Genomic DNA, 13184 nt, shown 5'->3' on the forward strand with positions numbered 1-13184 from the left:
CCTCCCCCGAGTATACTGCCGGGGCGTTCATATTTAAATGTTGTGAAGGGTAACTTGTAAACCGTTGCGATAAAAACATTTCACTATTGAACGTTTCTGACTTAGAATGACTTGATCTCTCATTATAGAAAATGTGACGACCTGTAGCGGGAGATTTGCACTGGCCCTGCATAAAAAAACCTACGGTCATAGGGATGGTATAATATTGGAGTACTTACCTTGCTGCTCTGATTAGGTGTTAAATTGTCCCTCTTTATGGCTCTAACCCAATCACGTGCCAACGTTTCATCTTCTGGGAATGAAAATATAGCTACTTTAGAACCAGTAGGATAATTTCCGTTGCAACGAGGTACACAATACTTGCTAGGCATGTTGATATGAGGTACGGAATTGAGGAAGTTTGAGATTATATCAAAGTTCTTGAACTAAATGTTCGTGATACTTCACTGTGACCGTGTGCTCTCCTCCACATTCACAGCCAACTACCAGCGTGTGCCGTGCAGGCCGTGCGGCTGCTGTTATGACCAAGCATCGTGACGTCATGGTGTATCTGCATCCAGGCGCTCGGGCCTTCTATTAGAAGGCCATGGTTGGCCCTGCACACGCAGTGGTGGCAATGAGCAATTCTAGCACGAAGGAACCACAGACAAGCCACACTGACAATCGCTTTTTCCTTTCATTTAACTGCAGCAACAAGTCCATAACTTGGGTAATGGCAGCACAAGTTGCGACAGCCCTTACTTTAGCAGACGATGCCATGTTGATACAGGGCAAGTACTTTGTTAACGTTGTGGATGTGGATATGGGTGACCGACCTTGGCCGTTTGTGACGCACACACAGAAAAGTTGGAGTTGCCTGTTGCCCTAGGTGCCACCAATGCGGTGGGAAGAAAAAGGCCCAGTGTGACACCAGCTTACAGATAACCGACAACTCACTCCCGGTTGGGCGTATGGGCGTTGCCTGTAGCCCCAACGGTTGGAGGAAAATGGCCAGTGTGACACAGCCTTATGGCAGTGAGGCCGCTGATTGGATGAGCGCCGGCGATGACGTCATCAGACTACCAGTGAATCACAAGCGTGTTTTCAGGACTGTCAGCCAATCGTAAGGCAGCCGCCTTCAACTGCGGCTTCAAAATGACCCGTTCTCTCTTCCCGTTTTCTTCGTTTTTCCAAGGTACGTATTTTGAGATATCAAGAGAGTAAAGGGGGAAAAAAGGTCAGCTTTTCTAACTGGTTGGAACAAATAAGCGGTTTTCAGTGTTTTCAATACCCCGAGTTTTGCAATTGTCAAGTTTACAGTATGCGCGGAAAGTGTTTTCACCGCCTAAATAAAACATTGATTATGACTTTCTGGGAGAATGGTAGACAAACAAATACGTATCATTGGACCAGTTAGTATTTATTTGCATTATCCTTCCTTTTTTACAATATCCTCAAGACGTTTGGGGAGGCTGGTTGCAAGGTTTTGCAGGTAGGTGAGTAAAAAACTGGCCCACAGTTGCTTGATTGCAGCCTCAAGTTTTGGCACTGATGACGTGTCCATACCATGCAGGTGTCTCTTCATGTATCCCCATAAGTTTTCTATGGGGTTAATAGCTGGGCTATTTCCAGGCCAATCACTGATGAAGGGAATGTCACAATCAGTCAACCACTGCTTCACAGATTTTGCTACATGTGCAGGAGCAGAATCCTGCATAAATACTCTTGCCTTTGTTTTTTCGAACGAATCGCACAGGACATCACTTAACCCTTTCCTTGTACGCGGTGCGGATGCGACTATCCCCTCAGGTGCAGTCAGGGACCCCAATGGGTGGTCTCTTTTAACCTCTGTATCTCAAAAACTATTCATCACAGCTAAAAACCAAAAACACCATTGGAAAGAGGAGGTCCAGATCTATAGGAGTCGGTTATGTATGCTTCTCTTGCGAACGTATATGCACGTTCAGGGAGTGTTAAATGTTAACACTTACGTCGGTGTGGGCGGGATGATCAGCCATATTGAGGGAACTGCGGAGATCTTTTTTTCAGATTCTAGCAAGGGAGTATTGCCAACTGCAATATTTACAAGTATTTGGTCAAAGAATCAGTCAGGTGATAGGTGAAGCTATGCAAAAATGCCACTATATTGGGCAAGAACATCCACCAGTTACTCGTCCGTACATTTCCTGCGCTGGGCTGATATGATTTTCCACCAAATTTAGTGAAGAATCCACTCAATTGGCAATCCTGTGTTGTGAGAATTAGTGTTGGAACACTCTCATACACGGGAGATTTGAGTGTGGGTGGAGGTCGCAGCGGGTGTTTAGCGCCACCCAGAGGTGGGCACTTCCGATCATCAGTCCGACTGTCTGATCTTCCGATCTGATCAGAACAGCAATTGGCGATCGGAATGCAAAGATTGGATCATCTTTGTAAAAGGTAATCGGACTGTGGAGATCGGAACTTCACAAACTAACTTGCGATCACCGATCACAGAAAAGAAAGTGGTCAACGTTGTCATGGCAACAAGTGACTGTGGACTTCTTACAATTATTTTTATACACGTTGCTAAATAGTTACTTCAATAAGCGTCTTTATTTATAAAATTAAGCGATAATTATGGATCGTTAATTTATTTAATCCTGGTAAGGTATCGTGAACGAGACGCGCAGGTGCAAAGTTGCTTTATTTGCCTGGCGGGACTTGTTACACGACGCCATGACAGTGTGGTGTGGGCTGCAGCAGGATCAAAGGACACGGTCAACCAGTGCGCAGAAAATTACGTCAGCAGGTGAAGCGAGGAGAGATGAAAATTTAATAGAAAACAAAGTATTTACGTCGAACGATAACACAAATAAAATCGAAAGTATTTACGTCGAGCGGTAATGTAAATAGAATCTAAACGCTTTCATTGTCTTTGTCTTTTATTGACAAATATCGTATCTTCTATAGGTTTCTGTAGTGAATTTAACACACAAAGAAATTATGTACACACATCTTTAGGTAATGTTTCTTGCTTATACTCACTATAATTCACTTGACTGTCTATATATGCATATTCTAGACACAATATAAAAATACAAAACAAGCTAAATACTTTTTGGCCACAATGGGAGAGCCTAAACATTAAATCTAAGAATAATGACTGCCTGTCCCTTTGTTATGGCTCACAGTAGTAAGCGTGGGATTGCCTTTGTAACGGCTCACATCTTGCTGTGTAATAATAATACGTACAATGAAAACTATTAAGCTTACATTCAAATTCTCTAATGAGCATGATGCTACTCGATCCTCTTGCAATAGGATTCAATAGTTTATCCTGTATACATAAATAAGATAAGACAGAAAATAGATTCCTTTAAAGGTACACTTGCCTATATCTACTTACATTCCTTAAAAAAAATACATAAATAAGAAAATAAGGAATCTGCAAGAGGCCAGTTGACCTACACGTGGTAGTTCCTGTAAAACTATAAACTCTAAAATCTGTCTCCATCCATAAATATACTGAGTGGCCCGACTCTATATTTTCCGCATGTGGCCCTCTGTGAAAAAAAGTTTGGACACCCCTGACTTAGACAGTCTATGGTGCTTTCTCTAGAGGGTTAAATAGCCTACTTACAGACTTGCAGCCAGATATTTAACAACTGCAAGGCATTGTGATTTGACAAGAACAAGCAAATCGTACACAACTGCTTCCGGCTGGCTACTGGGCCTAGATTCACAAAGGCTTAGTGCGTAGTTTTGAAAACATTGTGATACACAAAGCTCATGCTGTAATAACAACCAACTAATCGATGACGTCACGGGTTAGCGCGCAGAGTCACAATGCATTACCGCGCTCTGTGTGACGCTAAATTTGTCGTTAAATAACTGCTGCCTCGGGGGTGTAGTAAACGCTTACAATATCATTATATTTACTTATAAATGCTTATAAATCGCATTTTTCAACTTGAAATATAACTTAGCGAGTAGAGGAAGCCCATTTCTTTATAAAATGATGAGATATACACACTTTGAGAGGTACTATATGATAAGTGTGGGCGGTATGGCAACACCCGGCCAGGGGATTGCCAGACCTCCCTCCTCCTTCATCTTCCTACCTCCTCATCCATTCGATCATCCATCCATCTCTACATTTTGTCCCTCCATGGGACCATGGACCTTTGTCGGGTGACAGCCCATGAGTTGGGCTGCAGATGTGGCAAGACAGTCTTAACTTTTCCTCGTTCCTTCCTTCTGTCCTTGTCTGCCTCGGTATATATATGTGCTACATTATTTTTAATTTGCTCTCTTCCTGCCTCAATCTCCTCCTTATCTTCTTTTTCTTCCCCTTAAGCATGTTCTTAGCTAACAAGACATTGAACAGCAGAGTTACCTTGACGTAAATGTGCAGCAAACAACGAAATAATTGTTCCTAGATTATGATTAAGTACAGTTTGCCTTAAAAGAAAGAAAATGGGAAAAGAGAACGGGTTCTTTTGAACCAGCAGCTGGAGGGGCCTCCCTAGGATTGGCTGACGGTTTTGTGAACATGCTTGTGATTCGCTGCAAGGCCAATGACGACATCAACCAATCAGCGGCCTCGCTGACTTAGCGCGCCTCTAACTACCATCTAAAGTTTGCTTTGTGAATCTGATGCTAATGTCGGGCGCTAAATCAATAGTGCGTAGTTATGTTAGTTCGTAGTTAGTGAGTATGTTTGTGAATTCCAGCCCTGAGGCGTAAACCATAGCTGAACCCACCAACCTTCCACCTGATGACGTCATGCGCCAGTTGATTCAAAATTTGACGCGCTCTCCGGTAGACCCTGTGTCCTTTGATCCTGGGCTGCAGTAGTTGGCTTCCGCTCACTCCAGTAACCGAGTGGCCTGCCCCAGTTGTCAGTTATGCATTTTCTGCTGCAGTGTTACCACCCTCTAATGGTGGCAGTGTCAGTTCATTTTCGGGAAACCAACAAGACCTAAGCTAAAAGGGGGGGCTTTGCCCTGCCTTGACCCCCCCACCTTCTTAGCCGGGGGGAGGGCTTTGCCTTCCCTCGAACCCCCCACCCACCCATCGGGCTCCCCCAGCAACAAGAGGACGAGGAGGAAGGAGGTCTCGCGAGACAGCGCAACATGCCGCCTAGACCACAGCACCAAACTAACGCCCCAAACCCCTCTCATTCAAGAACTTATCTAACCTCTTTTTGAATGTATCTATCATGTTGGCGCTCACCACATGACTTCTACGTTTGTTCCAGTCATCCACCACTGTTGGTAAACCAATTCTTGCCTGTCTTTCTTGAACCTGAAGTTATCCAACTTAAACCCATTGGTACGTGTCCTACCCGGTGTGGTGTCATCTGCCATCCACGTATCCTAAGGCATTCCATCCAACCTGCACATGCGCGGGATTTGTTTACAAACAAAGGGTGGATGAATTGCGACACGCTACCATGTCTTTATCGACTGCCTATCGCGATATGTCCCACCTGAGTTTTAATTTTTTATTTTTTTAAAAGTAAATGTTGACGTATGTTTTGAAATTGAAAATTGCTTGAAATATGAAATTTTCTTCTGCACCCTTTGTATGTCAGTAAATGAGGTAAATGAGGTATGTCGGTAAATGTGATAAATGAGATAACCTACTCCCCTTGTATGTCGGTAAATGTGATAAATGAGATAACCTGAACCCCTTGTATGTTGGTATATGTGATAAATGAGATAACCTACACCCCTTTTATGTTGGTATATGTGATAAATGAGATAACCTACACCCCTTGTATGTCAGTAAATGTAATAAATGAGATAACCTGCACCCCTTCTATATGTCGGTATATGTGATAAATGAGATAACCTGCACCCCTTCTATATGTCAGTATATGTGATAAATGAGATAACCTGCACCCCTTGTATATGTCAGTATATGTGATAAATGAGATAACCTGCACCCCTTGTATGTCAGTAAATGTGAGAAATGAGATAACCTACACCCCTTGTATGTCAGTAAATGTGAGAAATGAGATAACCTACACCCCTTGTATGTTGGTAAATGTGATAAATGAGATAACCTACTCCCCTTGTATGTTGGTAAATGTGAGAAATGAGATAACCTACTCCCCTTGTATGTCAGTAAATGTGAGAAATGAGATAACCTACACCCCTTGTATGTCAGTAAATGTGAGAAATGAGATAACCTACACCCCTTGTATGTCGGTATATGTGATAAATGAGATAACCTACACCCCTTGTATGTCGGTATATGTGATAAATGAGATAACCTACACCCCTTGTATGTCAGTAAATGTGATAAATGAGATAACCTGCACCCCTTGTATCTCTGTAAATGTGATTAATGAGATGCTCTCCACCCATTGAATGTTGGTAAATATGATAAATGAGGTACCCTACACTCCTTGTATGTTGGTAAATGTGATAAATGAGGTACCCTACACCCCTTGTATGTTGGTAAATGTGATAAATGAGGTACCCTACACCCCTTGTATGTTGGTAAATGTGATAAATGAGGTACCCTACACTCCTTGTATGTTGGTAAATGTGATAAATGAGGTACCCTACACTCCTTGTATGTCGGTAAATGTGATAAATGAGGTACCCTACACTCCTTGTATGTTGGTAAATGTGATAAATGAGGTACCCTACACCCCTTGTATGTTGGTAAATGTGATAAATGAGGTAACTTTTTTTTGTTTACATCTCAGCCTATAGCGCCGGAAGGCTTTCTTCAGGGGCCTGGTGGTCGGCCCAAGCCCGTCATGGTGCAGGCAATTTTTATAGTGGCGCTAGTTATGGTTGGCTCATGCTGCCCCCTGGAACTTATTTTTGATTTTCTGGTGCGGTTCCTTCTAGAATCCGGGATGATAGGTGGTCTTCTGGACAGCCTGTGGGTAGTCTTAAGCCACTCAGCGGTGACTAAAAAATCCCAGGTGGTAGCGTGGGGATTCAAATCGACATTGTCCATGGCGTGATGAATGCTGGCCCCGCACGCTAATCACTCAGCCACCGCCTACCCTTGTATGTCAGTAATTGTGAAAAATGAGATAACTGTCACCCCTTGTATGTTGGTAAATGTGATAAATGAGGTAACCTGAAACCTTGTATGTCAGTAAATGTGATAAATGAGATAACCGTCACCCCTTGTATTTTGGTAAATGTGATAAATGAGATAACCGTCACCCCTTGTATGTTGGTAAATGTGATAAATGAGATAACCTACATCCCTTGTATGTCAGTATATGTGATAAATGAGATAACCTACACCCCTTGTATGTCAGTATATGTGATAATTAAGATAACCTACACTCTCTTCTGATTGATGTCATTCTTGAATTTGGCCATTTTCCCATAAAAGCTGCCATGCTGTCTTGCTGCCATCTTGCCTGGACAAACTACGATATCAACACTGTGTTTGTAAACATCGGGTTCCGCGCATGCGCAGATCAGGATGGGATGTCTTAGGATACGTGGATGGAAGATGACACAACACCGGCTCACTTAAAATCAAAACCTTATTGCTTATGTTCTTGTAACTAATTTATTTATGGACCAATATCTTTTATTCAGAAAGCTATTTCATCAGGAAGGATAGGAGATTAATGATCACTATCGCTCGTTTTTTATAGAATAGTAAAAAATATTTCCTAGACATCGATGATAAAATATTAAAAATTTGAAAAATGTTTGTAAAAAATCTAAATCATCTTCAAACAAAAGTCAAAATAGCGAACATAATTACTTTTTCATACTTTCAGAAATTGAATAAAAAGAGTAGACTTAAATAAATGCCTAAAATAAGAAGTTAAGATTACATTTTTTCTTTACCATGTCCTATATACCAAAAGAAAGAGGAAAAATATATTTACAAGCAGATAATTAAGTTCTTACTTATTTGAAATTATTACTTACAGAACGCCTAAAATAGGTGGTTCTTGTAATTATTATTTTAAAAAATAATAATAATTATTATTATAAGTTTTAACGATCGGATGATTGGAATGGTGATCGGAACAGCAGTACTTAAAAAATGATCGGATGATCGGAATCGAATCAGCTGCCCAAAATGATTGGATGATCAGGGATTGGAACAGCAAAAAAGTGATCGGTGCCCACCACTGGCGCCACCAGCAAATACACCTAACGCCCGCTGCAAGCGTTTAGCAATGAAAGGGTTAATAGCTCCAAATAGGTGTGTTGGTTTACCCTAACATTAGCAGGAAGAATAACTAATTCACCAACTCCATAGCAGGTGAAACAGCCCCACACCATGAGTGAAGCTGGGTGCTTCACAAACTTTGACGTGTTCTTGGGGTCCAAGGGGTCGGTGCCTGGCTTGCGGTACACTCGTGATGACGGTGTCCCAGTCACGGTGAAGGCTGCTTCATCACTCCACAGCACCGTCTTCCATTCCTCCTCACTCCAGGCTAGGTATTTCTTGCAAAATTTTACTCTCTTCTCCTTTTGAACGGGCTTCTTCCGGGCGTGGTAACATTTGTAGCCGAGGTCATCGTGCAGCAGCTGCTGTATGCTCCTTAGAGATACATGTTCCAGTAATTGTTTTTTTTTTTCTTTGATTCCTCGTGCTGTCAGCCTTGGTTCCTTAGCAACCTGCCTGGAGATAAGTGCACGGGTCCTAGAAGTAGTCTTACGAGGCCTGCCACACTTGGGAAGGGGTGCCAGTGCAGTAGCCTCTCCAACGTCCTTCAAACGCTGCACCAGCCGCTGTGTTGTTCTCAGCCCAACACCAGTTTGACAGGAAATAAATGGGAGATCATGACCAGCCTTATATAAAGTGAACACCTCAATCCGTTTGTCCCTGCTTGTAGTCATTTTAGGCTTACTGAAAGGGTGGAAGGAAGCAAAACGACAGCGCCATTAGCCTTCGTCTGGCACGGCAGACGATTGTACAACCTCTCTAAATGGCAGCTGAGCAGCTACTATCGGTGACTGTCAACACTGGCACCTGCTCCCCAGAGAGCATAGAGGGTTGCCAGTTAGTGATGCAAAAGCGTCAGAACATCTTGTGATCCCGGGAAGGTAGTTGTGAGCCTCTTTCATACTTAAAAGAATTGTCGGTAGCGCTTTGACAACACTTTCACAAGATACTGTAGCTTTATACCTACAGAACAAAGCATGTGCAAAACTGAAGGGACTATATATATATATATATATATATATATATATATATATATATATATATATATATATATATATATATATATATATATATATATATATATATATATATATATATATATATATATATATATATATATATATATATATATATATATATATATATATATATATATATATATATATATATATATATATATATATATATATATATATATATATATATATATATATATATATATATATATATATATATATATATATATATATATATATATATATATATATATATATATATATATACATATATATACAGTCATCCCTCAAATAGTACGGTTTCCAGTAGTATGGTTTCGGCTTTATACGGGTTGTCATGGAAGAATTTTTTTAAGATTTTTAAATTTCCCGCTCATTGCACCAAGTAGCCATGGCATGAGTGGCAACACTGTTCGACCAAAACACCTGCTGAAAACACCCAAATCATTTGAGAAAGGTGTTCACCTTGCAGAAGAATTCAGATTTAGGGAAAGTTACATTATGGGATGAGTTACGTTGCAGTAGGGAGAGCATACCACGTGAATGAGAGCAGTGTTCGCTGTATTTATCATAGTGTAAAACAAATTTTTGTCGCAGTAACTGCCAGTGCTCCAAGAGTGCTGCAAGAGTGGAGATAAAGGCCGTCCATTTACTACGCCTCGTCGTTGCTATGGTAATGGTGTGTCACTCGCAGCAAAATGGCGTACGCTGATCTTCCTGGCGACGTTTAACATGCATTACTAGCTGTCCTGGCTTATGAACTCCTTACAACAGAAGATGAAAAGGAAGCTGCAGTGGTCATGGTGGCATATTGTGGTGAAATGCAGTGGAAACACTTATATTTGTTTGTTTGGGCCATATTTGCTGATGACATCATCACACCACCTCTCAAAGCTGGGAGCCAGTGGACGTGCCAAGTTGGCAACTCGTGCTGCTGCGTCACGCATTTGAGAGCACTCGGGACGTTCCGAGAGTCCCGATTCCCTCTCTCAAACGCAGCCCAGGAGTGTTTCTAGGGGGGCACTAATTTTATATGGATTTTCGAATAGTACGGGGATCCTGGGTCCCTAACCCCCGTACTATTTGAGGGACGACTGTATAAATATATATATATATATATATATATATATATATATATATATATATATAGAGAGAGAGAGAGAGAGAGATATATATATATATATATATATATATATATATATATATATATATATATATATATATATATATATATATATATATATATATATATATATATATATATATATATATATATATATATATATATATATATATATATATATATATATATATATATATATATATATATATATATATATATATATATATATATATATATATATATACAAACCACTGTGCAGGAATAACCATTTTCTGAATAGAAATCAAGGCATATCAACCATGCCACCTGATGAGCTAAAGACTTCACGCCAGAGGTTGCATTTAAGCAGCCAACCTGGCGCCCCACCCTCTTACGCTGGGGCAGTGGAAAGAATTTTAATCAATCCCAGACGACATAACGCTGTGGTATATATCAAGGAACTGTCTTTAACCGACAGAAAAACATCCTTTCATTCCTCGTAAGAGGGTGGGGCGTCAGGTTGGCTGCTTAAATGCAACCTCTGGCGTGAGAAGTCTTTTAGCTCATCAGGTGGCATGGTTGGTGTGCGCCTTGATTTCTATTCAGAAAGCACGGGTTCGATTCCTCGCACAAGTGGTTTGTTGAGATGTTTTTCTGTCGGTTACAGACAGAATATATATATATATATATATATATATATATATATATATATATATATATATATATATATATATATATATATATATATATATATATATATATATATATATATATATATATATATATATATATATATATATATATATATATATATATATATATATATATATATATATATATATATATATATATATATATATATATATATATATATATATATATATATATATATATATATATATATATATATATATATATATATATATATATATATATATATATATATATATATATATATATATATATATATATATATATATATATATATATATATATATATATATATATATATATATATATATATATATATATATATATATATATATATATATATATATATATATGCAGTAAACCTCAGTTATCCTCGGTGTTGTGATCCCACCTCACCCGTATCCGCGTGTTTTTTGTCGATTTTTTTTTCCCAAAAATTAAAAAAAATTGTCGCACGCTGCCAAAAGTCGTGCAAATTGCCCTCGCGATGCCTCTTAACTCTACCTGGGTGGCGTACTGCACCACCAAGGTAAAGAGATTCTCTTTACCTTGCGCACCACAACACAACAAGCGCCCTGCACGCCCTTGTTTACGTAATGTTCGCCATGGCCCAGTTGATTGCTTTTGTGCGTGTGCCCTGCCTTCTCCAGGCATTGCTTTGCCTGTGTGTGGTGTTTGTGGTGCTTACCATGGCGCCGATGTATATAGGTCAGCAGGGTGTACAAGCATTAATTACCCCGTTAGGAGCGAATCTTAACACCCGCGTTCTTGGGGCCATGGCGTGTGCTGACTAGCCCTGCAACGCCCCAACAATTTTTCTTAGGTTAAGTCACTAATTATCGTTTGCAAGAGACGCTACAATGCCCACGCATTCATTGTGGATGGGGAAGGGCTTGCCTACACTGGCATTAGCATAGATAATGTAATATTGCAGAAAACAAGGTAAAACATTCTCGGGGCGGCGGGACAAAGCTGGCAGTTTGACGTAACCCGTAACATTTTTTTGTTTTTACGGCTATAAGACATCCTTCCTGCACTCGTTTCATATATCCATGTGTGTGCAGGCGTAAAGGGCTGATGTGGGCGTTCGGGTGTGAGCTTAAGTAGCTCCGTTTGCGAGATAATAAGGATATATATTCTAAGGGCAAGCGGGGCGGGATGACGGTGCCGCGGGTGAAATGTAGCCGAACCCGTAATATAATTTTCTTTTTTACGACTACAACATATTGTCCCTGCACTCGTTTCATGTATATACGAATGCGCTGGCGTGGAAGGCTGTCGTGGGCTTACGGGCGTGATCTTAAGTAGCTTCGTCTGTGATGCAGTAGGCAAAAGCTGGATTTTCGGGTCCGTAGTCTTAACCTACACCATATCCGGGTGCCCCCATGGCTCTATTAACCCGGGTACCAGAGGGTTTACTGTATATATATATATATATATATATATATATATATATATATATATATATATATATCTATATATATATATATATATATATATATATATACACATTTATGTTTGTATGTATGTAAATGTGTGCGTGTGTGAATTTATTCATGTATTTATCAACAGGAAGGTGTACAAAGACATAAGGCCTGAAGATCTTCCACCAAACTTTGCCTTGCTGGACCTTGTTGACTCAAATGTGCAGGTGAGTAATTTTTTTATGTATGGGGATTTAAATAATATCTTTCTGCAGTAGGGTAGGGTCTTTTTTTGTCAATTAATTCCACAGTAAGAGTTGTTACAGTGGTGCACTGAGTTTCGTGCCTGATTATGTGTGTTGCCTTCAACTCTGTTTTTAATACATTAATATCAAGTGTAGCTTCATAGTTGTTATGGTTGTTAGGGTGACGCAACACAAGGTTAAATTATGAGGTTTATTCACATTATGTTGGTATATAATGTTAGCGAGCTTACTGAAGTTAAGCAACAATATTATTTACAATTCATTATTCTATTGGTAATGGTAGCGAGCTGACTGAAGTTAATTAACTATTATTTACAATTCATCATTTAGTTGGTAATGGTAGCGAGCTTGTACCGAGTTACTTTACAACACTGATTACAACTCAGCATTCCAATCACCAGAAGGGCCTACTCAATCACAGATAATTTCATAAAATATATATAGATGTAGAGTCCTGGCCATAGCTAATAAAAACTACCCTAGTCAAGCTTCTATGGTGCATAATTATACAATAAAATGTATCCCTTCAACC

At 39.7% G+C, this 13184-nt stretch overlaps 1 long non-coding RNA gene across 2 annotated transcripts in view; it reads left to right on the forward strand.

Annotated features, from left to right (window-relative positions):
* Positions 1–13184, forward strand: part of LOC126997899 (uncharacterized) — a 75176-nt gene that overhangs the window by 24630 nt on the left and 37362 nt on the right. For both annotated transcript variants that reach the window (XR_007752449.1, XR_007752448.1), the window contains exon 3: positions 12535–12613. This is a non-coding gene — a long non-coding RNA (uncharacterized LOC126997899). The remainder of the gene's footprint in view (positions 1–12534; positions 12614–13184) is intronic.

This window comes from Eriocheir sinensis, chromosome 13, assembly GCF_024679095.1.
Source record: "Eriocheir sinensis breed Jianghai 21 chromosome 13, ASM2467909v1, whole genome shotgun sequence".
Taxonomy (NCBI): domain Eukaryota; kingdom Metazoa; phylum Arthropoda; class Malacostraca; order Decapoda; family Varunidae; genus Eriocheir; species Eriocheir sinensis.